Genomic DNA, 27482 nt, shown 5'->3' with positions numbered 1-27482 from the left:
CATCCATCTCGAGGGCACCCTGGTGAACCCTCTATGGGCAGAAATGTCGCCCTTTTCACCCACTTCACTGGGTCTAGGACACAGGTCCCCTAATCATAATGCTGCAACCTCTTTGACCAGATCCTATTGGTCTGATTTCCTTGTCCTTTCCTCTGCCCCCAGATTCTCAAACATTTAAGATCCAGAATTTACCCTCGGGATGTCCACTCTCTGCTCCAAGAAGTGCTAAGTCTTACTTAAGCCTCTGGAGGCAGCCCAGCTTCTGTTTCCTCTGGGGAGTCACCTTTCCTCTTCCCGTGCTTCCTCTTCTTCAGGTCACAGACGTAAAAGAGGAAGCAGTGCCCAGGCTCTAGCTAAAAATGGGAAGTGGTTAGGTACAGGTCTTTTTCTGTTTAAGATTTTATTTATTTATTCATGAGAGACACAGAGAGAGAGAGGCAGAGACATTGGCAAAGGGAGAAGCAGGCTCCCTGTGGGCAGCATGATGAGGACTCGATCCCAGGACCCAGGGATCATGCCCTGAGCCAAAGGCAGATGCTCAACCACTGAGCCACCCAGGTGCCCCAGATGGCACAGACCTTAATCTACCCTGGGGTCAGAAACCAGGAGTCAGTCCAGGGAAAGCAATCTTGGTGAGGAGACCACCAAGCCATTACTTTAAGGACCCCTCAGAGCCCAGGCCACCTGCCTCATGTATAATCCAGAAGATAACTGAACGAGGGCAGGGAGGTCTCAGCATCCATGGGTTTGTAACCTCTTCCTTCTTCCCCGGCAAGCTCATGGGCTCTCTCCATCTCTCTTCCTTCCACCAATACTCCCTTTACTCCTGGGGTGCATGGATGCCTACCCAATATGTGATTTCAGAGGAATTAGAAAGTGGCCCCCCCCCAAAAAAAGAAAGTGGGCCCAGCAAGAAACCCACCAATTAGAGGTTCCATTGGGGGTTAATTACCCTCCTTTACAAAGCTAATTATTAAAGGGAAAAAAGAAATGGACAAGCAATCACATGGTGCTGAATTGTCTATAGTGTAGACAAAGGGAGGCTTTGAATCAGCTGTGGAGAGGAAGAGGGGAGCCAATAGGAAACTTGGATCTTTTGTATGCTGCTCAAGAAGAGAGAGGGGAAAAAAAGAGTTCTTGTCAAGTTGGCAATTACATGTTAAAATTCCACATAAAAATAGTAACGGGAAAACAGGAAAATCTTTGAAGCATTCCATAATTTGAGGCAGTCCATTGCTCACACCAGAGGGAAACAAAACACAACTCAACAGACACAACAGCCTAACAGGGATGACTTATTTCATCTCGTTGCTTCCTTTGTAACAGCTAGCTAATATCTATTAGGTTGAAGCATGCAGGAGATTGGACAAGAGGTTACTGTGAATAGGGGTCAGTCAACATGTCTCCCTATTCATTTAGGACAATCATGACTTCAAATAAGCTATTGCAAGGCCCCATTGCACACTGAATCTGATTTGAATTCATATATTAATTTTTAGCTAAGAAAGCAAGGTCATAATTAATAGCCTTGGAAAGGCAATGTTTTTCTTTCAATCAGAAATACTGGGTTTGAATATTTTCTCTTTTACTAGCTGGGAAACTCAAACTCTCTGAGGAAACAATTTTCTCATAAGCAAATGGTGTAATGCTAGCTAACTAATAAGGTGATGAGGAAGTAGCCAAGTTAGATAACCTACCTAAGGCTGCTGTTACAGAGCCTGGGACTTTATTTATTTTTATTTATTTATTTTAGTGCCTGGGATGTTAACAGATCTTAAATAAATGGTAGCTTTTACTCTTACTGGGGCATTCAGAAAGCAGCCTATGGGTGTGGGACACAGACTTTAGGAAAAAGCTCTACCCGGGGAGTTGTATAGACCTCATCACCCATAAATTAAAGTAATGATCTTATTGGTTACTTGAGGATGAAAAGAGATTGCATACAATATAGCTAGTGTATGCTCCCCAACACCATACGTACTCAGTGCTGCCTCCTGTCATCATTAATTAAGCTGTGTTCAATCACTGCACTTCAGATTGCTGGAGAAAGCTTGATGGTCCAGAGAACTTGAGAAAGAGGACCTTTCTGAGAAGGCAAAGGCCAATTAGCTTCTTGTCTTTGGTCATTCTGAGGCCTGCTAAACTCAAGTGTACATGGGATTCAGGTCAAAGCCCAAAGGAGACCAAAGAGTTCAGATCTTCGTGTCCCTCTTGACTGTTTTATCAAGTTATCTCTCAAGCATTTGACCTTCTAAATAAAAACTCAGGGTCGGTAGAAGGAGCACAGAAATTGGCAAAGTGCAGAAGAGCTGTCCTTCGGATGGAAGCAGAATCCTTGGGATACAGCATCCTTGCCAGGATAGGATGGGTCTAATAATCTTCATACAATGACTCCAAACTTAAAAAAAAAATTAGACAAGAGGAAGAAAATTAACCCTGAAAAATTATTCGATGTCAAATTCTAACAACTGACCCTTTGTCAACAGCCAGAGAGTTAACAAAACAAACAAAACAAAAGCTACTGAAACAAATGATCTCTACCCCATTGACAGATTTTATGCTGGAAATCTGCTCTATTCACATATTCACATATTGTTTTTGAATGATTATAATCCTAAATTTACTACCCAAAATGCAAAATGAACTCTTGGGTGTTTTCTAAAGGGAGGACTGGAAGGGGAAAAACTCATAAATTTTATTTTAAGGACAAAGCCAACTACTCAAATATCTGAGTGTTAGACCTAGAAAAAGATGATATGGCTTCATTATAAAAATTGTGAATTCAGGGCACCTGGGTGGCTCAGTCAGATAAGCATCTGAATCTTGATTTCAGCTCACATCATGATCTCTGGGTCCTGGAATCAAGCCCTATGTCAGGTCCCACACTGAGCATGGAGTCTGCTTGAGGATTCTCTCTCCCTCTCCCACTGCCCCTCCCCCTGCTCATGTTTTCTCCCTAAAGTAAATAAATAAATAAATCTTTTTTAAAAATTGTGAATACAGTGTTTAGCCTTCAATGAGAAAGAAGAGAGTATTAGGAAAGAAGAGTATTTGTCAAGATATTTAGCTCTTCTCCAGGATAACCCACACCTGGAAGCATTAGATATCAAACATGAAAAAGTACATTATAGGCCTATACTTAATGGACTGTGTGCTCAAGTCCATTTTCCTACTCCTAAGCACAAGTGTATGTGTGGGGTCTGGGGGTGTATGTAGTATGTATGTCAGGGAGAGGAGTTTGGGGATTTAGGGGCAGAAGAGTAGAGTGAAAAGCAGAAAAACTGAGATTTCTCTATCTCAGAGCTTGAAATAAAGCTTGCTTCTGATCTACCACCAGGTTAAGATCTGGCCGAGCACAGGCAGGACAGCAGACAGGCCTCCGACCTCACAAATGGAAGGTTTGATCTAGAAATTCTAATCAAACATTTTCCATGCAGAATCCACTGGTAAGAGAGTAACCTCCAGCGTGGACTTGGCTGTGGACTTGGCTATGAACTCATCTCTCAGAGGTCAAGGCCCTCTAAGATGGTTTTATGATCTTTAGGTTACCAGATAGTCCAGCATTAGAAGGAAGATAATTCTGGATTACCAGGGCCCTCCGCTTGATTCTCACCAACTATCCCAGACAGACTTCCAAGAAATAGAAGAATGACCTAAACAGGGGGCTCTTAATCTAGGGACTTCAGATACCCAGATGGAGTAGTAATGGAGTCTGAGAAATTTCTTTACAATTGTATTTCAATGTCAAATATACTTCAATAAAATAGATATATAAATATTTAGAATATAAGTTAGGCTAATATGATTATGTTGAATTTTACTATGCTCATACAAACAAGCCATTTCTTTGTTTTTTTTTTTTTAAACAAGCCATTTCTTGGTATTCCATCACATCCATTTGAATTTTTTAGTTCATGTTATGATACAAATATCTCATATATTCAAGTTAATTGTATTTTGGCAAATAAAAATATGCCAAATTCATTTATTTATGTAATTGAAAATATAAATAAATTAGTCATGGGGACTCTTAAAAAATTGTATCTCAAAAAAAAAAAAAAAAACCTCTTATTTTCATTTGCCTACCCTAATGGTACAAATATTTACCAGATTCCTAAGGTTTTTCTGTTTGGTGGGGTTTTTTTTGTTTTGTTTTGTTTTCCTTTAGCTAAAATTATGTCAATTCATTTTAGTAATACAGATAATTTGTGATTCAGCAGAAAATCCACTATGTGAAAAATCCAAACATAAATTAGACTGGTTACTTACATGATAGAAGTATTTTTTACCTCACTAAAATATTCAGTGTTTAAATATTAGTGTCTTTTTATACATTCATCTTAACTTTTTAATATATACCGAGTCACAGCAAGTTTATATAGTTTTGTCAATTCCCTGTCATTCCCTTGGGAATGTGTTTTCAGTTAAGTTCTGACACAAAGGTTTTGACAGACAGCTGAACCAAAGACTGGCTTTGGACTTGGAATGTTGAAAATTTTAATGAGAATAAAGTCTAAATCTAAAGCTATCCCATCTCCTCATGAGTAAATAAACACCTTCTTCCTCCTCCATTTTTATAGTGATTTTATTTCCAAAAAATTTACATACATAAAGCTATACATAATTAGCATATATAACTTGATGAGTTTAGAGTTAAGTATAGTGATTTTATTTATTATTTTTTAAGGATTTATTTATTCATGAGAGACATAGAGAGAGTGAGGCAGAGCCTGATGCGGAACTCGATCCCGGGACTCTTGGATCACGCCTTGTGCCCAAGGCAGTTGCTCAACCACTGTGCCACCCAGGCATCCCAAGTATAGTGATTTTTTTTTATTATTTTTTTAAGATTTTATTTATTTACTCATAAGAGAGGCAGAGACATAGGCAGAGGAAGAAGCAGGCTCCATGCAGAGAGACCTGTGTGGGACTCGATTCCAGGACTCTGGGATCCCGCCCTGAGCTGAAAGCAGACGCTCAACCTCTGAGCCACCCAGGCACCCCCCCGCCAAGTATAGTGATTTTAAACAGTAATATGATTTGCTCAGAACTTTTTCATTTAGATTTCCATTGCATAAAGTAAGGCATACACATAACTTGTAAAACTATGTACAGAAAGGACAAAGGACATTATGGAGCAGATGCCTTACCTCTCTTCCTCCCATAAACCCAAAGTGATTTAGATTTGACTTGAAGCCATGTACCTAGCAATGGATTGTGCATAAAGTGCTGGGGGTTGGTACATGGCCAACCCACAGGACTTTAGACTGTTTTTTGTACTGTATTAGAACTGACACATTACGAAGTTGAAAATTGTCCTGAATAGTAGCTTTGGTGTGTTCCACATCTGGACCAAAGATGGTGTGGTCAGTGTAAGCTCTTCCTGCTTAAAATGGAGACATCCCATTGCTTAGTGGCCTTGACCTTCCATAGGAGCTAGAAGCCTTGGTTCCCCAGGAGAGAAGATGCCACAGATCGTGGATCTTAACTATTCTCTTTTTTCTGGAGGAGAAACTATTGTGATCCTTTGAAATATATAGCTTAGAAAACTATCTGGGAGGCAGTGGTTTCTATTAGTATCTATTAACATAGCTTGTTGTAATGTGTTTAGTAAAGGAAATAAGGAAATGATGTTTCTTTAACCCAAAAGCACAATAAGACGGGTTATATATACCATGTCCCATGTACTTCATAGGATAGCAAAGAATCCTTGATCTTTTCTGGAACTTCACCAGTTTAGTTCAACAGAATGATTGCTATGTAATTTTAGAACCAAACTGATTTATTTAGTATTTCCTTGAAATCAGACCCCGAGTTAAGCACTTGGTGCAAGGAGTTTATTGGAGACGTTATCCCAGGAAGCACGAGCAAGTGAGCTTGGTGAGATAGGAAAGGTGGAAGAGTTCACATAAAGGTGTGTTATTGAGGTTCCTGCTAGACTTCTAATTTTTTTGTTGTTTTAAACTGCTAAATTTTGAGGTAATTTGTAATGCAGCAATAGATTACCAATACAGTGTTCATATAAAGTAGAACACTATGTGGCAATAAAATATCAGATTTTCAAAGAATACTTGATGGCATGAAATGTGATGAGTATGCAATATTAAGTGAAAATAGTGGGAAGCAGATCCATCTGTGCAGTGTGTGTTGCGTCTCTGTGGTTTTCGTCTGATCAGCAAATGTCCTTCCCCTCCTTCTGCTAATAGAACTTCCCCTTCTCAGAGAGAAACAATTGCATGTGTTTTAAGTGGTGCTGACTCCAACCCATGTATGTCAAAGAAGTGAATCTGATCAAATCTAAGTACCTGGATCCCTTGGCACAACGTAAAATACAGGCTAATGAGGACAAGCCCTGGAACTTCTCTTCCCTGAGTCATTAAAAGAGAGAAGGTCCTTAACTTCCAAATAAAGGTAAAGGTGGTAAAGGTACCAGACACCCTAGCTTGAGTTTTCAAGCCCCATGTTTGGCATCCTGTTCAGTGGGGAACCTGCTTCTCCCTCTCCCTCCTCCTCTCTCCCCGTCTTGTGCGCTCGCTCTCTCTCAAATAAATTAAAATCTTTAAAACAAATTAAAACACAGATTCTCAGGCCTTACACTTGGAAACTTTAACTCAGCAGTTCTGTATTAGAGACCAGAAACATGTACTCTTAACAATATCTCCGTATAATGATGAACGGATAGCACTGGAAACTACTGAGCCCAGCTGAGTAGATTATAAGTGGATATTTCTGTTCCTTCTAAACATAATTTCTAATTTTATAATGACTAGGTATCATTTGGGTAATGAGTACATTTCTTAAAAGTACAATTGTTAGTCACTAATTATCATATTGATTCTAAAGAAAGATATTACCCAAGTCTCAACCAGGGTTTCAGGGTTGCATTTCATCCTGAAATAGACCATTAACCTTTAACACAACACTCCATTCCCACTGCCAAGCTCAGTCAGTGTCCTCACTGGGAAGGGATAGATGGAAGGGCCAATAGAATGGAAAAAATATAGAGAATGGCAAAAGGAGAAGTGGACTCCTGACAGGCTAGAGCAACTAGCCAACTAGGATTGGGAAGAGGCCTCTGCAGAGGACCCGGGAGGAGTGTCGGGGCTCTCAGCACCAAGGAAAGGAGCTTGGATTCAGCACGGTGGTTCAAGGGCAACCAAGTAACTGTAAAGTGGGAGGCTAGATTTTAGAGCAAATAGAATCCCAGGTAGATTATAAATGTAGTCGTTCAGCCAAAGGCACTTGGTTGGGCAAGATGCTGACCTGGTATGAAATAGGGGCTTAGTTAGATTCAGGAACAAAACAGAAGGCTGGTAAGAGGACCCGGGTATGATGTCTGAGCAGAACCAGCTGCCAGGTCAAAATGGTGCTCTGCCATGCACCATGGCCTAGGGATCCTAAAATTCCTGAGGATATATCAGATTGCCTCGGGCAAACATGTATGCACAGAAGGAGCCAAGTGGGCTACATCATCAGGGACTGAAGGATTTGGGGGGGGGGGGGGGGGGCGAGCCCTGGACAGATCAAATCTATACAACTTTAGTGAAAGGAAGCTGCAGCGGAGGCTCAAGTAGATAAGAAATTAGCAGCTTCTGGTCACTCAGATGGGAAATGTAGAGAATTGGGCTCAGAGACATAATCAGAGGGAAGAGGCCTCTCAACAGCAACCATGAGGCCTTTGATGGTTTCAGCTTCCACTGGCAGTAGCAATAGGTGTTTCTGAATTGAGGCGAGGCCTCTTCAACTGTGAAGGCCATTCACTCCTAAGGCCAGGTTAAGGTACGCATTGCACAGGAAACCACCCACAGCTGCATGTTTTTAACTGAGTTTACAGCTGACAAACAGTGCTGACAGCTCCTTCGGAATGTGCTTGTGTCTCCTTTTAGGTTCCAGCACTGACGGAGGAACAGAAATCTTGCAGTCTGCCTCTCCTAGATCTAGAGTCAACTTTTAAGGTCCCACTAATTCCACAAATTCAGAAGGAGCAAATTCCCTCAGGGAATTCCAGGTCCCGAGGTCAGGCCTAGGCTGGATCCCAGCCCCCACAGTTGGCCTTAGGCCCCAGGAATGTCTTTTGAGAAATGTAAACATGAGGGAATTAGAGCCATGATCTCTAGAAAAGTAGAAGCCCAACTTGGGTGCATGCCTCACTTTAAATGGTAAAACTCCTGTCACAAAGACAGAAGTGTGTTTCTCCTCTGGGTAAATAAAGCCAATGAGCTAAGGCAGGTGGTTATCCCAATTACCAGGTGAATTTAGGGTGGACTGCATATGACAGACAAATGGAGCTAAATCCTCTTACTTCAGGACTAGTTATTATCTAGACAGCACATCTAAAGGGCTGTATCCTCTTAACTATATAAAAGAGGAGATTTCTTTCTGTCTTTCCAATCCCTTGGATTGCTTGTGATGCTTACTGAATTCTGGTTTAATGGGTTTTTTTCTCTCCTATTTTTGTGGAGAGATTTTCTAGCATCATGGAGCGAGAATTCGTGTCCCCTCAAAGGTCCTTCCAGCCCAACTAAGAATCAAATAGACACGAGGCAGACCAACAGGAGATCAAATAGTGAACACAAAGGGAATCCACATAGACATGGAAATTCCAAAGACGGTCAGGAAAACAAGGTATGTATGTCATCCTGAACTACAGAAAAGGGTAAAGGTCTGGGACTTCAGAGGAAAGGGATGCACCTCACAGGGCAATAAGAGATGTTTAGTAACGAGATGTTTGCCCTACCATACAGATGAGTCACTAAAATTTATCTCTGTTGATAGCCCTTCCTCTGGGTAAGATCCCCAATTTAGATTCTTCTGTGTAATTAAGTGATGGGCAAAAGTTTCTCTTGAGCCCGCAGGGACTTGAATCCCTTTGGTCAAAATGACCCACATTCCAAAGTGGCACATGTAGGGTAGAGGTGCTGTCCTGAACCCCTTCACCAGCTTGGGCGATTTTCTTTTTAATTATATTTCCTCAACAGCAATTATGCCTGTACACGTGAGCAGTCATTACTGTGCCTGCTTCAGAGGGAATCACGTACACAAGACATCCATTGCTTTGCATCACTGAGGTGGAATTTGATCTGCTGAGAATGCAAACTGGGACACAGTCTCATCGAGCCACGTAGGCGAGCTGTACACATTATCAGGGGCCATCATGCTGCATGATTGTGTGTCCCTCAATCAGATTTCCATGAAACTTGAGGATACTGGTAGGAGACTAAAATGTTGTAGTAAGTGTGCTGTGGACAGTTCATGAAGACAGGAGGGTTTTTTAACATACAAATTCTGGGTTGTTTGGAGGGATGGTTTAAATTATAAGAGACTATATTTATTATAGAAATATTTTGAAAATAATAGAAAGGTATCTACTACTCATGGATAACCACTAGTAACACTTAGATGCAAATCATTCCCATCTTCTCTCATAGTTTTGGGCTCATTCTTTGTTGTTTTGGGTTTTTTCTTAAGATTTTTTTAAGTAATCTCTACGCCTAACATGGGGCTCAAACTCACAAGCCAGAGATCAAGAGTTCCATGCTCCACCTTACTGAGTCAGGCACCCCTGGGCTTGTCTTTTATTGTTGTAAAACTGTCATCAGATTGTATACAAGTGTGTACCTTTTTTTTTTTTTTTTGCTAACTATTGACATAAGTCTTCTTTCATGTATCCAAATCCTCATTGTATCTGTTTGAAAATCCATTGAGTGGATGTAATTATTTAACCATTCCCCTACTAGGGAACACTCGAATTATTTCTAATTCTGGTGCTCTTTAATACCAGAAATTAAACTGACAAGAAAGTCTGCATTGCATAAAGCTAAATCTTGGCATACACGTACAGAAGTGCTATCATCAGCGATTTTCATTTTTGTTTTCTAATAAACAGAGTATGTTTAGCATGTTTCTTGTATTCTCTCTTTACTCTTGAGAAATGCATGGCCATTCCCCTTAGACATTGTTCTTGGGATTCACAAAGCTGGTTCTTCACAAATTAGACTTCCTACCGTGACAACCTGATACTGCAATTTGATTTTAAAACTCATTTTAGGGAACTCCAAATTCGCGGTCTCCAGTAGATGTCAGCAGAGCTCTAAACAACCTCCTCAACTTTGCTTTGCTAGGGAGTCCCCTGAGAATCTTGCTAAAATGTAAATTCTAATTCAGTGGGTCCCTGTGTCTAATTAGCAACCAAGGGATGCCTATGTTGGCTCGTGAACACACTGAGAGAAGCCAGGCTCTCATGCCGTGCTTCTCAGCCTCAGCGCCTGCATGTTGCAATCAGCTGGGAGTGCTTTATGAACAGAGGATATGACACCTGCATTGTGGCCTCAGGAAATTTTAAAGATCCTCTGGAGGGTTGCCTGGGTGGCTCAACGGTTAAGTGCCTGCCTTTAGCCCAGGATGTGATCCTGGAGTCTTGGGATCGAGTCTCACATTGGGCCCTGCATGGAGCCTGCTTCTCCCTCTGCCTGTGTCTCTGCCTCTGTGTGTGTGTCTCTCTCATGAATAAAGAAAGAAAATCTTTTAAATAAATAAATAAATAAATAAATAAATAAATAAATAAATATCCATCCTCTGGATAATTCTACTGTGCAGCCAAGGTTGAGAACCCCAGCTCTATCACACTACAACTTCAAAATTTAGACATCATAGAGCTAGAAACTGTTAAGCAAATGGGACTTTAGATACTGTCTTATCCTGCCCAAACTCTCATTTTGTAGGTGACAAAACTTAGGTCCAAAGATAACACACTCAATCAAGGTCACACTATGATTGTAGGTGTTTAAGATTTTATTTATTTATTCATGAGAGACAGACAGAGAGAGAGAGGCAGAGACACAGGCAGAGGGAGAAGCAGGCTCCATGCAGGGAGCCCAACATGGGACTCGATCCCAGGTCTCCAGGATCTCGCCCTGGGCCAAAGACGGTGCCAAACCACTGAGCCACCCAGGTTGCCCATGATTGTAGTTTAATACAATTTCCACAATGACACAAGATAACTGGGATGTTCTATTCTCATTCGAGTGCTTTAATCATACTCTCTGGTGGGATTCTCATGACCTCACAGAAGATCAGTCCATGTCAACTTTTCACGTATGATGAGGGTACAGAGGGCCTGCTTCTACATCATCTTCAAAAACAAGGCAGAGAGGGGAAAGAGATGGAGAGAATAGCACCAGTAGGTCCTTCTTTGTTTTCCTCTCTTGAGAGAGACATGAATGTGCCCTTTGCCCCTGTACTCACCTTGCCCTGTCATAGTCTGTAGACTTCAAAACCACACATCAGCTGCTTAGACCCAATTTCACCAATAACTGGGGGATAACACATGTGTGGTTGCTGACTACTACCCAATTAGAAGTTCACAATGAAGGGCACCTGGCTGGCTCAGTTGGTGGAACATGTGACTCTTGATCTTGGGGTTTTGGGTTTGAGCCCCACATTGGGTGTAGAGATTATTTTAAAACAATGTCATTTAAAAATTCACTATGGGGCAGCCCGGGTGGCTCAGCGATTTAGTGCCTGCTTTCAGCCCAGGGCGTGATCCTGGAGACCTGGGATCGAGTCCCACGTTGGGCTCCTTGCATGTGCCTCTGCCTCTCTCTCTCTCTTTCTCTCTCTCTCTCTTTCTCTCTGTCTCATGAATAAATAAATATTTTTTTAAATTAAAAATTCACTATGAAGCTTCAGGACAAAATGGAGATCTGCTCCCCGCAAGACACCCAGCAGCGTTGTTTATGCCGCCCCAGCCAATGGGCTTCATCCCTTCTAGCCAAGGGATATTTTCAGGCAAAAGTCTCCTCCGAGTGCCCCCTGCCGGGAGCAAGGAGCAAGCTCTATCCAACCAGTCCTGAGCTCTGAACCTGGAACCACGCTGCAATACCTCTCATTGTAAGCAGGCAAAGATCCCTCTCTAGGCCCCTCATCCCCTCCAACTGCTGCTGCTTTTCTCAACTTTTCCTTACCACAAACCTTCTAAATAGAGTTGTCTATACTTACATCCCCACTTTCTTACTTCTCATTGTGGTTTCAACCCACACTGATTAAGTGGTCACCCCTACCATTCCCTTGAACTTGATCTTGTTCAGATACCCACCTTCTTCTTCCAGCATCTCAGGGCTCAGTCTTCAATCCTCCTATGAACCTCCCTCCCCTTAGATGGTCTCACTCAGAACCAGGTGTGAGGAACCAGCTGCAGAGTGTGTCTGAGAACTGAATCTCATAGTCCTCAGCACACTGGGGACACAGGAGGTCCTGAGTCCACACACTGATTCTTGACTACATTGTTCAGATATGGCTCCTCCACTCCCCCCTTCTTGAGTCAATAGCCTATTATTCTTTTACCTTTTGAAGTAAACATGTTTTTCTCTGCTTCCCAAAGTTAATCATTCCTATAGCCAATCTGCTAGCTCTCTTAATAAAAACTGGAGGAGACAAAGCCTCGGGGTCCAAGTCCATTTTGAGTCTGAGTCTCGGTACCCCTGTCCCCCAGATTAAAATTCAGTGAGACTCCGAGTCTTTCTTCATATCGTTGTCTCCAACTATCCTGGATCGGTAGCAACCAGGCTTTACAGACATCTAGATACAGAAGAATCTCATACCCACATCTGAATCCGACCCTGAATTCCCACCTCATGTCTCCAGCTGTCTGTGTTTGGTGAAACCCTCACCCTGATCAGTGCCCCCTCCAGCCTTACTCATTTCAATAAATGGCCCAAATACTCCAACAAGTTGTTCAGAATCAAAATATGAGACCTTTACTTTTTTTATACCCAACATCTAATTCATCAGAAATTTCCATTCGCTCTACCTTCAAAATTTATTTCAAATCCATCACACTTCCCCACTTCCACTGCTATCATCTAGACCAAAGAAACCATCCTCGTCTACCTACATTATGACAATGGTTTTACACCCATACTCCTGATTCCTTTTTCACTCCTCGGTGGTCAGCTCTTCAGATAGAAAGAATGCTCTTTCTAAAGCAGAAGTTAGATCTTATCTCACCCCTGCTTCAGTGGCTTCTTGTAACATTTTGAATAAACTCAAACTCCTTATCAAGTCCTATAAGGTCTAGAATACCTGGCTCTTGCTTAGTTCTTCAGCTTTATCTCCTTTCACTCTTTGCCTTATTCAGTTTGACCAAGATGACCTGCTTGCTTTTCCTAGGATGAGCCAAGTTCACTCTTATGCTCTTATGTTGGTTGGCCTGTTTGCCTAGAACATTCTTCTCCCTAGACATACACAGTCTCCCATAGTTCCAATCTCTGCTCAACTGTCACATTCCCAGAGAGACTTGTCCTGACTCCTCTATCTAAAATCACTACACGTCTGTCTTCTTACTCTCCATCCTATTCACATGTTTTTATACCCCTTCTTACTTTTCCTGACATTATCTGATACATGTATTTGTTTATTGTTCCTCCTCCCCTGCTAGAAAATATAAGTTCTCCATGGGCTGAGAGATTTTGAATTGTTAAATTCTACATGCCCAGCACCTAGAAGTGAGCCCGGCACCTAGTATGATGTGCACAATAAGTATTAGTGCAGGTGGGGACTCTGAAGGTAGATCCAGAGAGAAATGAACTCCCAAGAAACAAGTCACAAACTCATCTCTCCCTCTGATTTTCTTTTTTTTTTTAAGATTTTATTTATTTATTCATAGACACAGAGAGAGAGAGGCAGAGACACAGGCTTAGGGAGAAGCAGGATCCACGCAGGGAGCCTGATGTGGGACTCGATTCCGGGTCTCCAGGATCACACCCCAGGCTGCAGGCGGCGCCAAACCGCTGCGCCACTGGGGCTGCCCTCCCTCTGATTTTCAAAAATATTCTCCTTTCACTGAAATTTCACTTGGGGATTTCCAGTGAAATGTGCTTTAAATCAGTCTCTGAATGTTGGCCAAAAGCCAAGATATCACATATGCTTTTCAGAGAATAACAGGAACTAGAAGCAGCAGTCAGGTGGCCACTGTCAGAACAGCTCAGTAACAAAGGACAAACAGGAAAAGGGACTTGGAGAAAACCAGATGAGCTAAGATTCTGGGGAAAGGAGAACTGATCTGAGATGTGCTGACAGTATCAGTCACCAATCTCCCAGCATACACACATACCCTACAGGGATTTGTCAGTCCTGAGTGGAGACAACAGGCTTGACCTTGGCCCAGGCTAATTCTACAGGAGACTAGGACAAAAATAACAAATGGAAAACTTGATGTGCCTCAAGTACATAACCTTTCCTCCCTAGGTGACATTTGCTAAGTGCTGGGGCTCTATGAGAGGCTGAAGAGCTATCCAGAAAGCTTCTAGAAGGCAGAGTGTTTTACCCCTTTCAGGAAATAAGACCCATGAGCAGAGAAGGCCAGTCTCAAGCCCATGGCCACTCCCTCTCTCCAGATACTTGATAGGAGCAGCAGAGAGCAGGAGGCGCTAGAGCAAGGATGAGAACTTCTAAAGAACAGAGCAGGTGTCCTCAGTTCTCTAGGGCTGATGACAGAGATTAGCATGGTCCTCAACGAAAGGACAAAATGGCCCTTCCTGTGAAAGTACAGCAAAGACAGATTGCAACCCAGCCTCAACCTTCCTCAAACCCTGTTACGTCCTCATTCTATCCGCCTAAGAGAAGAGAGAGGGAACCCTCTCTGGTGGAAGATCACATCATATGGAGGCTCCACCTATCTTTTTTTAATGTTTCCTGGATACAACAAGATGATACGTAACAAGCCAAGTCCATAATTAAGTGGGGGAAAAAAGATAATAGAACTAAACCCACAGATGATCCAGCCATTGATGCTAATAAAAAGGAAAACCAATTGACAAAATCAATATCTATTAGACTAAGTCTAATTTGAATATTTTTATCCCTTACATAAACACTAAAAGAGTAGTAGAATAATGTATAACCAATAGGTCAATAGAAGAAAACATTGGAAGGATAAAAATGTTTAGATATTCCAATAGATAAAAAAGGAGGAGAAATAGAACTAAATTTATGGGCCAAATAGAAAACATATTAAGATGGTAGATATACACCCAATTATATCAAGTTATATCAGTTCATCACCAAGGCCTAACTATTTTATGTGCTATATTCTCCTGTGGCCTCTTCTCTATTCCCACTACTACAGCCCAAATTCAAATTTACGGTAACCTATTACCTGGAGTATTTCAATAAATCCCTAACAATTTTCCTTATTTCTGCTATGGCCTCCTTCAATCCATCCTCCTTAGATTTTTTTTTTTTTTGATTTTGTGCATGCCCTTCTTCTGCCTAAAATGTCTCAGTGGCTCCCATTAACTTACGAAAGACATCACAAAATGAGTATTTGCTGAAGAGTCAGCCTCCTGGAAAAAATAAGAGGATGCAATGGCTCCACCTGGTGGCAGCATGAAGAGCTGCCTTGAGACCAGCCAGGAAGTGGAGAATGTTCCTAGTTTTTATTCTTGCCTTCCTCTTCCAGGAGATCATGATTACCTGCCTTGAAGAAGGTTGGACCTGAACTTCTCCTTACAGGCAAAGAGTGAGGACACTTTTGTTCCCAAGGAAGAAAGGGGAAGCCCCATATTGTGGTTTGGGAACTGCAGATATTGGGAAGGTAGGAGTGGATCTAAGTGGGGGGAAAAGGGTAAAGTTTTAAAACACAGACTTATGCATCTTCTTAGATACCCCCAACTACCCCCCACTTTCCCTCTTCTTGGTTGCCATGCCTCTCTGGGTTGTGGGTGAAACACTGGCCCACCAAGTATGGGATCCAACATCCTGAAAAGCCTGGAAGCCAGGATGAAGCAATCCAAAGTGCAAGAGTCAGCTCCCCTGAAGGTAAAATTGGACCAGGGAAAAATGGAAACTTCAGGGAGCCAGGCAAATAAGCTACTTCTCCTTTCTTTCTTCAGCAAACTATCTGAGGCATGGTTTCTCCTTGCCAGTCCTGAGCCACGTCACCCTTGCCGGTGCTCGGTAAAGGCACAGACAGCACAACAGCATCCCATCGCCTTGCTTAGTCTTCCCCTTCCTCACTTTCTTTCTTCCCTGGCAATCACCAGGGCTTACACAACCTGAAGGAACTGCCGGCATCTGGACTGGACAGCTGTGGCCAAGAGCACTCACCCCGCCAGCCACATTCCTCGGAGTGGGAGCTTCAGGGAGGTTCTGTGGGGAAGACAAGCAGCATGTCCCCGTGGCCATGGGCCTCGGCCTCCTGGGAGCTTCCCGAGGCATCAGCCGCTCAGGTCCTCTGTGGCCTCAAGCCTCTCCCCCCTGCCACTGGATCCATTGGAGCAGCTTTCACAGCTTTCCTTGAACAAACCTCCAGATCCTGAGCTGTTCCAGCCTGACAGGCCGCAGAAGATGACAAAGGGGGAGCACAGAGGGGTCAGTCATTCATGAAAAAGGGAAGACAGGCTAAACCTGAGGGGGAGGCACACCCAGCCCCACCTCGAGCCAGTTCCCAATTGCCTTCAGACCTCTTTCCTTTTGCCCAGTGTTTATCAAACTCAGTGGAGATACAAATCACTTAGGGATCTCGTTAAAATGCAGATTGTAACGCAGTAGATCTGGGGCTAAAGATTCTGGGTTTCCAATGAGCTCCAGTTCTGGTGATGCTATTTGATCTCAACTTTGGCTACATGTTAGAACCCCCTGTGGAGCTTTGCAGCCAAAACCAGTGCTCAGGCGTCCCACCAACCAGTGACTAAATCTGTAAGCATGGTGCCTGGGCACCAGTGTTCCTAGAAGCTCAGAAACTCCCTCAGATGACTGTAGCTCCAGCAAGTTCTAGAGAAATATGATTCCCAAGTCTCATTTCTTCCTGTGTAAATGCTCCCCAACCTCCTTTATCCTTCTCTACCACTGCTTTCTACGCTAGTTCTCCTAGAGGCCCCTCTAACTCCCCTGCCAGATTAGCTTCTCTTCCTCTGTTCTCAAGCTACCTAAGATTGGTGACAGGCTGGGAGCCAAGACAACCCCAGTCCTTTATTGCTTCCCCCACTCCAGCCCCATCTAACTTAACTGGGCTTAATTAAGCCTCCTCCTTGCCCTCCTTCCCCCAGGATGTTGGGATGACCAGGGGTGAGTAACCAGTGCTGACCCCAGCTCTCAACTTGCTCTTGCTTCTCAGCTCACTCTTGCACCTGCTCGATAGAGGACAATAAACTGCCACAGGTAGGTTCCTAATCACTTAAACCTCAGCCCTAACAACATAATTTTATTTTTGTTCCCCATGTACCCCTAGGTCCCTTCCAGGACTTGATTTGATGCTTAAAGAATAAGATAGTGAAGGATGAGCCAAGAGATGTAGTATATACCAAGAATCTATGGAACATCATCTTCTCCTACCAATGGAGCTGCCAGAAAAAAATACATTGAGAAAGCATCGCAGTCCCTCTCCAGAGTCAGTTGAATTACGAGGGATGGTGGTTGACAAGTATAGAACCATATCTGTATCATTCTCCATTGTTTTCCACTGCATAGCTCAGTGCGTGGAATATGATGTATAAGTATGTGTGTATGAGTGGATATAAATATTCGTGATTAGAGGGATGGCTGGGTGGCTCAGTGGTTGAGCATCTGCTTTCAGCTTAGGGCATGATCTCAGGTCCTGGGATTGAGTTCCACATCAGGCTCCCCACAGGGAGTCTGCTTCTCCCACTGCTTATGTCTCTGCCTTTTTCTGTGCGTTTCTCATCAATAAATAAAATCTTTAAAAAATATATTCATGATTGGAGAACTGAATTTTTCATCTCTGACCCTCAGTTGATTGATAAATAAATCGTAGACAAATGATGGTGAACATTTGTTTTTGACTTGTTAGCAGAAGCTGTTAGATACAAATGAAGATAATATATATATATATATATATAAGCTTAGACAGAGAAATTTCTTGCTTGAGTGGAAGACATACAGAATTGTATCCCTGCAGTGCTAACATTCACTGGATGTGCTATAGAAATATGACAGCAGTGAATAAAATTTTTTCACAGATATAGAGCAAATTTTGCTAGTTTTCTAAAAGACTCTCTAAACTGTCCTGTTTCTCTACCTTTCCTGCCCGCCAGAGTCCTCCAATGCCATCTTTGTGGGATGATGTGGCTTCTGGCCAGCATGTGACACAGTGTGAGGATTGGAGGGAAGAAATGATGGGGAGCTTTTCAGGGAGAGCTGGGGATTCCAAAGTGAAGAGCTGGGCTACAATTCTCTGTAGAAGAGTGCTACTGGGGAAGGAAGGCTTTAAAAAAAATTCTTAAGATGTTACTTCAGAGCTTAAGGACTATAGGAAACCAGCCTCCAAAAGCAACAATCACACCATTTCACTCCCCTGTGTCTCCACCAGCTTTTTCTGCCTGACTTACTAGATTAACCACCTGCCTATTTGGGGGCTCTTCCACTTGCAGTTCCAGAGGAGATGAAGTGGAGACCTCCTTGCTTACGTTATTGACTATTCTTTAGTTGTTAAGAAGAAATTGCACTGGGGGGCACCTGGGTGGTTCAGTCAGTTAAGCATCTCCCTTGGGCTCAGGTCAAGATCTCAGGGTCCTGGGATGGAACAGAGTCTGGCTCCCTGTTCAATGGAGGGTCTACTTTACCCTCTACCCTCCCCCCATGCTCCCGTGCTCACTCCAGTGCTCTCGCTCTCTCTCTCCCTCCCTCTCAAATAAATAAATAAAATCTTTTTTAAAAAGAAGAAATTGCACTGAGGAAAGGAGTCACCTGGCAAGAGTAGGCAGAAAATGTCCTAGAGAGGGTAAATATGGGACCAATGAAAAGGAATGAGAAAGAGGGAGGAAATGTTCTGGTGAATCTGTGGCCCAGTTAGGACTCACATGCTCCTTCTGACTTTATCTGAGTTCAGAGGAAATGTTTCAAATTTGTCTTGATTATTTCAGCTCTTCTCGTCGGGCTGCATATCTCAGCACCTGGAGCCACCAGAGGTGTGGTAGGATAGCTAAACATTGACTGGGACTTCTAGCCAGCAGTAAAGTCTCTTAAAATTACTAATTCCAGTATTTTTTAAATGCTTCTGTGGTTTAAAGTCACATAATAGTTTGTACTCAGTAATAGTGCAGTGACCACAGAAAGCATTACTAGTTGTAAACACACATTCATCCTTGCAGAGATTCCCTTTTTTCATAAAAATGGAAATGGATGAGGCAGTTGTTTTCCTAAGTCAGAAAAGTTACAATTATATGAGCAGTTTTGAAAAATATGTAATAGAAATATAGTTTGTAACTAAGTTGTAGTATAACCTCACACAACACTTCTCAGTGTTTTTATATCCTGGCACACAATGAAGAAAATATTTGGCACCTAGGCTAAAATGAAGAAGATTAGGGAGAGGTTTATGGGGCTTGGTTTTAAAAATCATTACTTTTTAATGTTATGATTATGAAAAAAACAAACTATTCAGGAAAACAATAAATATTAAATTGTATTATATTTCCAGGTATAATACCTTCAAAATTTTATGATAAATTTGAGTTTGTTTCTTTGTATCAGTGAAATTACATTGTGACTGATTCTTGTTGTTAGAAAAAAAAAAACAAGGTCACTGAAAAAAATAATTTGAATTCACTGTGCGATGATTCTATTTAAGTCACAAAGTATATTACAAGACCATGGTTCTGGATATCTCTTCACATTACAGATTTAGCCATGTTGACATTCATGGTTCAGAATGTATCCACCCCTACCCTGGCAAGATCTGGGGCTGGAGTCCAACCAAGTCTGGCGGTTTACCAGGACTGATTGACTTCAACATCATCCCTCTGAGAAGCCAGCTTTTTAAAGGAAGAAATAACTGTATACTTGCACAAACTTCCAGAGAGCGGAGAAAGAGAACATTTCCCTCCTCATTTTGTGAAGCTATAGTAACTTTGATACAAACCCTGAAAAAGATATAGCAAAAAAGGAAAACTGGCCAATCTCAGTTATGAACAGTAATACAAATATTCTAAACAAAGTAATAGTGATATAGGCTGGTTGAGTCTGAGGACCAGAGGGGGTCCCTGCAAGACTAGCCAAGAGGATCCTTGGCTTCGCACAGGATAGAAATCAAACTTGAGCCAGCAGGAGTGAGAGCAGAGTTTGTGGAAGGTGTAAAGAGAGTACAGGTACAGACAGTATCTAGGAGACTCAGCACAGAAAGGAGAGACAGTTCCCCTTTGCTTGGGGTCTGGGGTACTTATAGAGGATTGTGGTCTGATATACGTGTCCTTCAGGCATTTAGGAACCAGTTAGAACAAGGACGGGAGTCCAGGTGTCCTCCTTGAGTCATTTATTCCTTGGAGCCAGGGGGTCCTGTGTTAAGAAGCCTAGTGCCAGTAATCTAGAATACACACATATTGGCTCCATCTGCTCTTTCTTGCCTGGTCCTCCTTAGGTGTTATCTGTTGTGCTGGAAGGTTCTAAAGAAATCATTCAACTCCTTGTCCCTGACAAGGAAGACATACACTATTTGTACTATAAAGCATATGTAAGGTGGGGGTGCTGGTCCTGGCAAGAATAGAGCAGGAAAAGAAGCAAAAAGCAGATTTTTATGGAGTCCCTTCAGCTTCTCTTTAGGAAACTGAAACCAGAAATATGCATAAAAAAGAAAAATATGGAGACCAAACTGGGCACCAAGGAACAGGTTGAGGAATGCTACTCCATGCATTGAAAGAATAAAAGAAAAAAACCTTATGATCATCTCAACAGACATAGAAAAATCATTTGATGAAAATTCAAAAGTCAGGAGCACCTCAATGGCTCAGTGGGTTAAGGGTCTGTCTTAGGCTAAGGTCATGATCTTAGGGTCCTGGCCAGGCTTTTCTGCTCAGCGGGGACTCTGCTTCTTCCTCTGTCCCTCCTCTGCTGAGTTCTCTCTCTCTCTCAAGGAAATAAAATATTTTTAAAAAGAAAATTCAATGTTCATTCATACTAAAAAAAAAATCTATTTTAGACACTCATAAGGATCTTGCCAACTGCCTCTGGATTCAACCTCTAGTTCAACAAGAATCAAACAATATTACTTAGTGTAATAAAGTATCATGGACTAGTAGTCCCACAATAATTCCCAATAACAAAAATAACTGTCCTCACATTTGGAGAGAGAGGCACTGCAGTACTTCAGGCCACAGCTGCCTGGAGGTTACCTCCTAGAGATTACCAAGAAATGACTCTTGCTTCCTCTAGTTTGGAATCATGGGATCAGTTTGGCAGCTGTTGTGCAGGAAGCAGCCCCGACCTCTCCCAGGAACAGTGATTCCAGGCTGAGCAGCAAGCGTGCCATCTGTGTTCCAAAGCCTGTGATCGAGGATCTGACGACCACATTGAGCCCGTATCCCCCAGACCTCTTACAAGGAGCTGGTTCCCAAACTCCCAGAACCCAATCTTGAGGAGTGTTTCTCACCTCGAATGTGAACACAAATCACCTGCCACGGATGAGATTCAGATTCAGTAGGTCTGGGGTGGAGCCTGGGAGACTGCACTTCGAAGCAAGCTCCCAGGTGATGCTAGTGCTGTCGGCTGACCACACATTAAGTAGCAAGTTAAACTATAAATCCTAGCTTACTTCTGGCTCCGCTGGGAGGGAAGGGTGGGAGGAGGAGGGGGGAAAGAGCTTTTTTTTGTTCTGCTTTCCATGAACATCAAACTAAATCAAACCTATTGGCGATTGCAGCAGCACTGACTTGCCAGCGCAAAGAAGAGAAGGGAAGATCTTTGCCAGGGGAGGTATGAAGATGTGTTTGGAGCGTGGCGGTTGGGCATTGGGAAGTGGATAATATCTAGGTATAAGCAGAGCTCTGCATGCTCCTGGGAACTGGTCAGAAACACTCGCCTTCAGGACACTAGGGCAGAGACAACAGTCAGCCTGCTGTCTGAAATTTCTGAACGCACTCCAAGGTTTTAATGATGTTGGAGTTTAAGGCAGTGAAAACTTTTTAAATCTCAGTAGAGATGTTTTAGGTTGAGTCATCTGTAGAGTGATTAATAATAAACATACTTTATGAATCATCATTACCTTCCACCCTAGCCAGGTTGGTTTTTTTTTAATTGGAGTTCAATTTGTCAACATATAACATATCACCCAGTGCTCATCCTGTCAAATTCCCCGCTCAGTGCCCATCACCCAGTCACCCCAACCCCTCACCCACCTCCCCTTCCACTACCCCTTGTTCATTTCCCAAAGTTAGGAGTCTCTCATGTTCTATCACCCTCACTGATATTTTCACTCATTTTCTCTCCTTTCCCCTTTATTCCCTTTCACTATTTTTTATATTCCCCAAATGAATGAGACCATATGATGTTTGTCCTTCTCCGATTGACTTATTTCACTCAGCACAATACCCTCCAGGTCCCTCCACATCGAAGCAAATGGTGGGTATTTGTCGTTTCTAATGGCTGAGTAGTATTCCCTTGTATACATAGACCACAGCTTCTTTATCCATTCATCTTTTGATGGACACCCTAGCCTAGGTTTTAAATATATTTCCCTATTTTCTAAAACATCTTTTCAGAAACTTTTGATTAATAGTTAAAAGCATCCAGATAAATGGATTCTACTTTTCTGGTTTCCTACCGTTGATCTCTCATTGCTTATTATTATTTTGAGAGATCAAGAGAGCTGATCTCTTTGCATCAAATAGTAGGAAACCAGAAGTAGAATCCATTTATCTGGATGCTTTTATTTATTTTTTTAAGATTTTATTTATTTTTTCATGAGAGAGAAGCAGAAACATAAGCAGGGTCCACACAAGGAGCCCGATGTGGGACTCGATCCCAGGACCCCAGGATGATGCCCTGAGCCACAGGCAGACGCTCAACTGCTGAGCCACCCAGGCGTCCCTATCTGGATGCTTTTAACTATTAATCAAAATTAAGTTCCTCATTCTAGAATGGGAGTCCCTTTTCTTCCGTTCCACTCTCTGCCTTTACCCCTCCAATTTTCTCATTCTAAATCAGTAAAACAGGTGGGGAGGGAGAAATCTCAATTCTCCATCACAAATTATGTCCTTTGCTAACAAAACGTAGTGAGAACTCCCTTATGGAATCCTGAAGATGGGGAAAGGATTGCAGCCAAGGGAGAAGCTAGTGCTGGAAATATTAAGTGAAGAAAAGCAAGGAAATGAATATTCTCAGTCTCTCCCCTCCCTCTTCCTCCCCTCTCCTTTTCCCCCTTCCTCCCTACCCTGCTCTATGTGAATACAACAGAGTGGAGGATGCTTGAATAGAAGCTCTGAATATAATTTGTAGATTTGGTTTGGGAAAATTTTTAATACTTTAAAAAACATAGAATAGGGATCCCTGGGTGGCGCAGCGGTTTAGCGCCTGCCTTTGGCCCAAGGCGCGATCCTGGAGACCCGGGATCGAATCCCACGTCGGGCTCCCGGTGCATGGAGCCTGCTTCTCCCTCTGCCTGTGCCTCTGCCTCTCTCTCTCTCTCTCTCTCTCTCTCTCTCTGTGTGTGACTATCATAAATAAATACAAAAAAAATTTTTAAAAAAAGCATAGAATAATTCTTTAAGAATTGAAACCAAAATGAACAACAGAGGTCCTAAATGTGTGTTATAACCACACCAGGAACTATTTCAAGTGACTTTAAAAGACAGTAATATTATTTCTCTCTAGTGGGATAGACCAAAGACTTTATAGAACTCAAAAATTATGATGATTTTTGGTAATCACATTATGGTGTTGGAATTGTTATTGTGACTATGTGGGTGCATAGTGGGATGAAAGATATAATTAATGGTGTTGCTGGAAAGTACTGGGCCATAGGAGGGAGAACAGGGTAGAAACGTTTCATCTGGAGGAAATTTCTCTTTGGTTTAAACTCCTTTCTATGCTCCATTCTTCTTTATCTTAAAATTTTTTATGTACAACGTAATGATTTAATCTATGGGAAATGATTAGCACAATCAAATTAACATATCAATCACTTCACACAGTTACTTCCGTGTGTGTGTGTGTGTGTGTGTGTGTGTGTGTTGAAAACACTTAGAATCCACTCTCTTTGGCTCTCTATTCTTGTGTTAGGTTTCAACTTTGTTCTCTAATGCCTAGTAGCTGCCTGCTGGCTTTTAATGCGAGTGTCTTGTTTCTTTTCATTAGCTGGTAATGCTGCTCCCTTGGGCCACTAGTCTTATTCTAAGCACACTTAGGTGTGAAACCCATGCAGACTTATATTTGAAACGCGTGTCAGGGCTTAACCTGGAAGACCAAAGGTGGGTGCAAGGGACTTGCATTTTCCCGGTTTACTGAGGGGTTTTTTTGGCTCTTGTGCTTCACAGCTAAACGAATAAATTAGTGAAATAACTGTTACTGTGGGGGCGGGGTTTAAAATTTCCTTGCAAAACATTCCCTCACCATCTCTAAAACCCCTGAAGGCCAATCCTGTTGCCTTATTACTGACCCGAAGTGGATGATTTAATTCCCAAGACTCTAAATGCGTAGAAAAGGAGGGGCCGGGAAGGGAACCCCGGGCTAAGGCCCCAGGCGGCGGTGCACCCAGGGCCCAGCTCCCCCGCAGCAGGAGAGGGGGCCGCGCGGGGCGCTGCCGAGGGGCTCAGGGCGCGGGCACCCAGTGGGCGGGGGAGACCTCAAAAAGCGATGGATGGTAATGGGAGACAGCCCAACCCGAGCAGGCTGCCGGAATCCCCCTGGGTGCACGACCGCCCCGCAGCCCCCCCGCCTGCCCGGGGCCCTGCCACTGGCCCCCCGGGGCCGCCTCGCGCTCCCACACCCACACCCAGACCGAGCTTGGGCCCCCGCCGGCCTGGCACACCGCAGACCTTGCAAGGGAGGCTGGCTGGGGAGCCCATCTGCTCATTGCTTTTTAGAGACCGGGTCCCCAAGGGAGCAAACCCCTTCCAGGCTCAAGTCCTGGGGCTGCAAGCTCCTGCACCTGCTTCAGGCCGGAAAGGGGAGATGGGTCTTCACTGCCTTTCGCAGCACCTGGCAAGGGGGAGGCTCTGGGCACATGCCTACTGGGGTGAGGATGCAAGGTTGATGACCTTGAAGAAGAACCTTGGATCACGCAAAATGCAGAACAGAGGATAGTGTATAGTGGCTAGGATTTTACTCCAGAATCCAAGAATGTAAAAATTACTCACGTGAGAGATGTTTCTTAAAAGCCACGTTTTCCATTTGTTTTATGGGAATAAAGAACTATAATTGGGGGCACCTCAGGGCCTCAGCCGGTTAAGCACAGGAGTCTTGATTTCAGCTCAGGTCATGGTCTCAGGATGGCGGGAATCGAGCCCCACCTGGGCTCAGCACTCAGGGGAGGCTGCTTCTCTCCTGCTCCTCCTCCTCCCTATGTCTGCTCTTTCTCTGTCTCTCTTTCTCTCTCTCTCTCTCTTTCTCTGTCTCTCTTTCTCTCTCTCTCTCTTTCTCTGTCTCTCTCTCTCTCTGTCTCTCTTTCTCTCTCTCTTTCTCTCTCTCTCTCTTTCTCTCTTTCTCTCTCTCTCTCCTTCTCTCTCTCTCTCCTTCTCTCTCTCTCTCAAGTGAATCTCAAAAACACACATGCACACACACAAAAACCATGACAGAACCATGGACTTCTACCCTCATATCTTTGATCAAATAATAATGATTATACCTTTACAAAGGTTATTAGTTGTGTGTCAGGAACTGTCACCTTACCAATATTTTATTAAATCCTCACAGCTGCCTTTTGAAATCAGTATTTTTTGTCCTCCCTTCACAGTTTAAAAAAAGCAACTGGCAGGGGAATCCCTAGGTGGCTGAGCAGTTTAGGGCCTGCCTTTGGCCCACGGCCTGATCCTGGAGACCTGGGATCAAGTCCCGCGTCCGGCTCCCTGCACAGAGCCTGCTTCTCCCTCTGCCTGTGTGTCTCATGAATAAATAAAATCTTTTAAAAGAGCAACTTAGTTTAATAATTATATACACTTGGTAAAGGTTGAAATAAGAATTGGAACCCAACATGTAACCTTTTGATATCTAAAGCTCTTTTGTCTCTCTCTCCTCTCGGTTGTCATTTAGGAATCCAGAAGTAGAGGACCAAAGCAGGAAGTTGAGAGTTCAAATCAAGACCGGAGAATTGATGAATCACTTTGGTCCTTACCGCCTCTCCAAACCAGTCCCCCTACAGAAATCTCTCTGGAGACCCAGGTTTTCACCTCCACTCTAGCAAAGCCTGTGCTCTAACTTCAGGTGATGATGAGAATATCCAATATCACATATGTAAAGGACACAGAATGTATCTGGTTTTTCACACAGAGTAACCCCATTTGTGATCTTTCTTGTTTTTAACTTTAACCCTATTAATCACTGATACCAGTTCAACTTTATAGAATTGGGATCAATATGATTCTACTTTTGACTTAACATCATCAGACTCAGCCTTCTGAAACAATTTGTCTCAAAGTAATGTCACCACCCTACCTAATGCACTGTAATTTGGGACTGCACAAGAGACCAAACAGTATATGAAGTCCCATGCTAGAAGTAGGGATGGAGGCACAGGGGAACTGAGCAGGAGTCTCTGCACAGTACAGACGGGTGCCCTCCCTTCCTGCTCTCCCCGCCCTTCCCTCCCCCGAGCTGTAGAAGTGGGTTTAGGTGCCTGGTAGCCTGGTCACTGAGAGAAGCAGGAGAGGACTTCCTACTCCTGTGAGCCCATTTATATTTGGGAAATGCTCAATACACCGGGGACTGCCTGTATTTGGAAGGTTCATTAACTCAGCATCCTGTTCTCAACCTCTAAGCTGCATTTTGGAATCCTTAGTCTGTATTTTTATTAAGCCTTAAAACTTCTTTTAATGTGCATTTGGTGCCAACTTTTTTCTAGAGCTGTATCAAAAACGAGAAACCTGTACTCACATCACAATGTAGTTTTGATAGGGGTGTTTTGGTTTTACAAGACAGGATTGGGTATAACCATTGAATTAAACGTAGCAATCATGTCCTCGGAAAAAAAAAAAGCTCCATGCTAAGCTCAGTCCTTTGCCTCTTCTCTCCGTCTAGACACTCCATTTCTCCAGATTCAGAGGTGGAAGTCATGGACCAGCCTTTTTGCCACTGTGTGAAGAAGGCTTGGGAATCTGCAGAGGTGGTGCTAGAACCCCCACTGCCTTTGCCTCTGAGCTCAAAAGATTTGGGGCCATGGCCTCTCCCTTTCTACCCTAAGCTGGGGGAGCCCTGGTGGGACAGTATATATTTCAACTGGGAACTACTTTCTAGTCTGTGTGGGCTACTGAGCCACACCTGCCCTCAACACAGCCACTCATCTGGAACCCAGAACACTTTGGAGCCAGACTTAGATCTGTCTGCATAGGAGCCATCATCCACGAGCCAAAAGGAGTCAGACAGCCCCCAGAGAACATGGTACTACAGAACACTGGACAGCTACCTGCCATGGCTGGCTCTTAGCCACATCCATCCAGCTCTGGACACACACCCCAGAGACGGAGATCTGTGGTGGTGGAGACCTCCAGAATGATGCTGTCCTCCCCTACCCCACCCTGGATACATGCTACTTTTGAACCATG

General features: G+C 43.2%; 2 long non-coding RNA genes across 8 annotated transcripts in view; one reads left to right on the top strand and one right to left on the bottom strand.

Annotated features, from left to right (window-relative positions):
* The window catches only part of LOC111095619, a 33651-nt gene extending 20397 nt beyond the window's left edge, over positions 1–13254 (bottom strand). Inside the window, exons 1-2 of one of the 5 annotated variants that reach the window (XR_005358514.1) lie at positions 13081–13254; positions 1982–2398 (exon numbers count right to left, since the gene is read on the bottom strand). This is a non-coding gene — a long non-coding RNA (uncharacterized LOC111095619). Of the gene's footprint in view, positions 1–192; positions 354–1981; positions 2399–12094; positions 12303–13080 lie in introns of those variants that run through there. The other 4 variants (XR_005358516.1, XR_005358515.1, XR_005358513.1 and 1 more) reach the window with 4 other exon arrangements.
* LOC111095620 lies at positions 3438–17583 on the top strand. Of its 3 annotated transcripts, XR_005358519.1 has the most exons (6): positions 3438–3509; positions 6207–6411; positions 8463–8625; positions 15458–15592; positions 16041–16368; positions 17228–17583. It is a non-coding gene; the product is annotated as an uncharacterized LOC111095620 (long non-coding RNA). The 3 variants fall into 3 exon arrangements; XR_005358520.1 differs by lacking the exon at positions 16041–16368; XR_005358518.1 differs by having other exon boundaries at positions 15458–16368.
* The last annotated feature ends 9899 nt before the right edge of the window (positions 17584–27482 follow it).

Source organism: Canis lupus, chromosome 4 (assembly GCF_011100685.1).
Source record: "Canis lupus familiaris isolate Mischka breed German Shepherd chromosome 4, alternate assembly UU_Cfam_GSD_1.0, whole genome shotgun sequence".
NCBI lineage: Eukaryota > Metazoa > Chordata > Mammalia > Carnivora > Canidae > Canis > Canis lupus.
The sequence above is the reverse complement of the archived record's forward strand: the minus strand, read 5'-3'. Positions and strand labels throughout refer to the sequence as shown.